The sequence below is a fragment of the Dendrobium catenatum genome, unplaced genomic scaffold, assembly GCF_001605985.2.
Source record: "Dendrobium catenatum unplaced genomic scaffold, ASM160598v2 fragScaff_scaffold_1449, whole genome shotgun sequence".
NCBI classification, from domain to species: Eukaryota; Viridiplantae; Streptophyta; class Magnoliopsida; order Asparagales; family Orchidaceae; genus Dendrobium; species Dendrobium catenatum.
The window spans coordinates 704,028-709,283 of NW_021319911.1; positions in this window are offsets into that span (position 1 = coordinate 704,028).

The following is a 5,256-nucleotide window of genomic DNA, read 5'->3' on the forward strand; positions in this document are numbered from 1 at the left end:
CAATTTCTAGGTATTTTTGTTCGAGTACAGGCTTCTCTATTGGTCCTTCCTCGTATTGCTGCTCAAATGATGTATTTATATTGTTCAAGTCTTCATACAATTTCAGGGAAATTTCGCATAACCCCGACATATCCCCGTTTGGGGGAAAATAGGGGAACTGGGCCTTCCCACCACGCTACTAGAGCGTGTTTGGTAGGTGTCCTTAGACACCGCGGCCGTACAAAATTTTCATCCCACCACGCTACAAGAGCGTGTATGGGGCCTTCAGCAGTACCCGTACAACAGAACACCAGTAGCTCTCCCCACCCAACGCTCACTACAAAAGCGTGTATAGGGCTTACCCGCCTCGTCGTATGCTTCGCACCGGGCTCCCATCCTACCGCGCTACAAGAGCGCGTATAGGTGGTTCCCCGGTCCGCTGCAAACGTCGAGAATGGGATTTTGGAACATCATACCTTTGCGTAGCAGTGTCGGCGGTGTCGGTGTCGAGGTCGAAGCTGAGGACCATCCCCACCACGCTACAAGAGCGTGTATAGGGGCTTACCCGCCTCGTCATATGCTTCGCAGCGGACTCCCTCCTACCGTGCTACAAGAGCGCGTATAGGTGGTTCTCCGGTCCGCTGCAAACATCGAGGACGGGTTTAAGTAAGAAATTATACCTTGAAGAACGGCGGTGAGTCGTCGGCGATAGCGGCTCATGGACTGAGGATGAGCATTTTTTTTAATTTGTTATAATTAATATTAATTAATTAAAAATTAACTAAGAAATTATTTTTAATTTAATTATAATTAATTATACTTAATTAATATAATTAATTAAAGTTTATTAAAATTAATTAAAATCATTAATTATAATTAATTTAAAATTAATATTAATTAATTTTTAATAAATAATAATTATTAAAATTAATTAATGATAATTAATTTTATAAATTATAATTAATTAGCATTAATTCTAATAATTTTTATAATTAATTAAATTAATTATAATAATTTAATTAAAATTAATCATAATTAATTATAATAATTATAATTAATTAAAAATAATAAGTGTAATTAATTAAAATAATTAAAACCAAATACATTTGTCCCTCCCCACTCTCTCGGTTCGGGGGATTTACAGGATTTGGCAGAGAGCCGCGTGAGAGGGTGAAGGTTACCTTCACACAGTGAGCTCCCTTGGCTACTTCCGATCAAAATGTAGTAACTTCCGATCCAACGGGTAAGGGAATGTCGCTGGAGGAAGCAGAGAAGCGGACGAAAGGATGAAAGTTACCTTCACAATCCGGCGAGCCTCCGTATTGCTTCCGATCAAATCGTCGTAACTCCCGATCCAACGGGAATGCAAAGTCGTCGAGGGGAGCAAAGTCGTTCAACCACGAATGAGCCGAAGAAGCGGCGAAAGGAAGAAAGTTATCTTCTCAGCCACCGAGCTCTCGTTGGTTCTTCCGATCAAAATGTTGGAACTTCCGCTCCAACAGGAAGGAAATGGCGTCGAATGAGCGAAGTTGAACAACCACGCGGGAGCAGGAGCGGAAGGGAGAAAGTTAACTTCAGCGACAGCGAGCTCCCGTTCTGTCTTCCGATCCTACTGAGAAGGGAAGATCGTCGAATGAGCTAAGTCGAGCAGCACGAAGGGAGCTTGCGGAAGATCAAGTCGAACGAGAGTGAGAGAAACTGAGAGAGGGATCCAGCCCGAGCTCTCTCATTTCCTCGGGTTTTAATGAGGCAGAGGGGTCGTGTAAGCCACGTTGTCGACGTGCGATGAATGACGCTCGGGTGTCCAACTTGCGAGATCCACGGGATTTGGGCGGCATTCGTGTGGCATCGTCGTGAGCAGACCTTTGGGCAATGCTCAGTGTTACCTTTGAAAAGCTGCTCTTTTGCAAGCTTGAAATAACTTGTCTGAACAAGTTGGTCCGATTGGGGATTTAATTAGCTATATTCAGGAGAGCTTATTGTGCTCAGTGCTGTGTGAATTTATAAATGTTGTTAGACTATGTTAACCACCAGTTAATATGTTGGTTATCACAATAACTATAGGAAATATTTTTTAATCTATCTATGCTACTAATTTTTATTATAACATACAAAATTTTGTTTCTTTACAACATTTATAGATTTTATTTTATTAGATTTGTGCTTTTTGATAATATTTAGTATATCATAGAATCAGAATGGTAAACAGTTGGAGGGTAAAGACTAATCTATCAAGTGGGTATAATGTAGAATTGGTTTGGCAAGTTGATGCAGAGCATCATTAGTATAAAATGTTCCTTATGATATGTGATTTAGTTTGTTACAAGTTTGTTATAGGTTTCTAGAACTTTCTTGATTTCTCTACATTTCTCGTGATAGCTTATAAGTATAACAGTTGTAAGATGGATGCATGAATGAATATATTTTTGGGATTTAGCAGTCTTTACACTGTTTTTGTGTTATAGCTCTGAGGAGCTGTATTTGTGATGTTTCTTCGATGATCTCCCTACATCACAAGTCTATTACTTACATTAGTTTACTAACGAATACTCTACCCAACCTACCAAGTAGATATTAGCCATACTTATAATGCAATGCAAATATGACAATCTGAGCGATCAACAACACTGTATTCTATAATCAAATTTTCATTCTTCTTTAGGCTGTAAAAATCAATTTGATTCAAAAGTATGGTCGACAACATGAATGATTTGATGACCAAGTGGAAGAAATACAAAAGCAAATACCTTTCTTATGTGAGGCATAAGGAAAAAAAAAGGGAAGTCCCTCCAGCTTCTGAACTTCAAGCAAAATAAAATCAAAGGCCAAATTCTTGCATTATCCTTCAAAACAAATTTGGCAAGTTTAAATGGTTGCTTTGCTTTGAGCATTTTATAATCACATCCATGCATGTCTGGACGTTCAGTTACATTGTAATGAAATGATAAGACTGTCTCAATATTCGCTGTTGTTGGAGAAATTGTTACCTGTGGAGTTTGGATCCTAAGGATTTGTGAGGGTACATAGTAAACACATAACAAATACACAATATTTATAAACACTGAGTATTTACTATGTATTTCCTATGTGCTCTCATAAAATCCAGATGCATCTTACATCCGGACTCCACACATGATAATTTCTCATGTTGGAGATTTAATGAGAGAAAATATGAACTAAACCATGGGATGTTTTCATTCCATCATACTAAAAATATGTAAAGTATTTAAACTTAAAAAAAATGACTTGAGGAGTATCTCTTATTTCATCTTCAGCTTCTCTTTGCAACTATCTTTCACTGCATCAATTAAAATATTTTGCTAATCTCCTTAGGGTTCTACCACAGCTTCCAATGACATCTCATCCACCATCATCTTCGCCTCTTCAATCCAATGGCAAACTCAACTACAACTATTTGGTTTTTGGGGTCCCACTTATTGTCATCATAGTCTTCATCGTCATTGTTATTGCTATGAGTTGCTGTGATTGGCTTTGGCGCCAATTCCTCTCAGTACATGACATGCTTAGCCATGGTCATAACGTCAATATTGAAATGCAGCGTTGGATTCGAGCATTTAAATATCAAAAGAATGAACCTGACGTTGAGGGACATGAAGGAGAAGCCACACCAAAATGCCCTATTTGCTTATCATCATTTGATGAAGGAGAGGAGGTTAGTCAACTACCATCATGTGGACACTCGTTTCATGCAGCTTGTATTGTCATTTGGCTCAACGCTCATAATAGTTGTCCAATTTGCCGTGGCAGTGTTTTACCATCAATGACATAAAATATGGTCGTTTTATTACTTATGTAATTACTTCAAAATCATCCATCATTACTTGTATAACTCCGCTTTTTATAATCTAAAGTGAAATCATGATTAGCTTCTTTTCCTAGCTTTCCTTAATTACATTTGATAGTTGTAATTACTCATTTTGGAAGACAAAAAAATGCTCTCTCAGTTCTACCACTCCAAAGAATCTCAAGTGATTGTGTTATAATGTTCTGTTGCTGCTATGAAAATTTTGCTTTTTGGTTTGATAACTGTTTTCATGTGAAGGCATATAACTCATATAATATAATAAGTTTGAAACTTATTTAAATATTGACTACTTACTTAATCCATTTATTTTCATGTAATAATACATAATTCTCATATAGACAAGCATGATGCAGAACTATGCTTTAATGTACAGAGTAACCAAATGAGATAAAGGATTCGTTTAGGACAACTTTCGTACTGCTTTCTAAAACAGCTTTATAGTACAAAAATTTCAAATTTAAAAATTTTTTGTACTAAAAAGCTGTTATAGAAAGCAAGAAGAAAGCCGTCCCAAACGAAGCCAAAAAAGCGCCAATGCCTAATCAATGCAAAAGGAAACTGCATCTCAAAGGTTGTAACCATTCAAGCTGTCATATGACTATCGATCTCCATCCATTTTGCACAATCACAGAACATATAAAACCAAAATTATAGAAGAATATTTTTATATGTAATTCAAGCTAAATAATAGGATTTATATAAACAAAGTCATATCATAAATGGTAACAAAATTATAATAGAAACTAAGTAAATTATATATGCTGTCTTTCCTTGTTTGTTAAAATTGAATGTACAAAAATATGATGTGTATAAATGCCAACATTAAGAAATAGTACTTATATGAGGAAACAAATGGTAGAAATTTATATTTTGAGGAAGAAAATGGAAAGGAAAGAAGTGATTTGAAGATTTAAATTTGAATTAATTTGTTAGTCATTTAATATTTTAATGTCTTCCATATTTACCACCACTCGTACTAAGATTGGGATCAATAGACATATACATAATTAAAATATATTTATTTTTTTATTTTATTCTTTTGTGCATAGCCATTATTCATAAGTCTAGAGCCACTTAGGAGTTTCTTTAGATGTAAGCCCATAATTTTAAAAGTTAAATTTCAAAAGCCTAGCCATCTTGCGATTTCATATAGACCGAACATCATGATTTTAAAACATTAGATGAAGTTTAGCTGACAGTCTTATCAAGGCTGAATTATAAATCCAAAAGAGTCGAGCCTTCTTAAACCCTTTATGGGGTGAGAGATATAAGTCACATTACATCTCTTTTGACTTGAGTTTCTTTATCATGACCTTTTGATTACTGGTTAAGCACCTGCGAAGGTATATGTAGGTGCATATTATACTCAATAATTTGTACACTCCTTAAACGTATATGGAGTAAAATAGTGATGAACCTTCAATTTTATTTCAATTTTTCATTTTTTATTT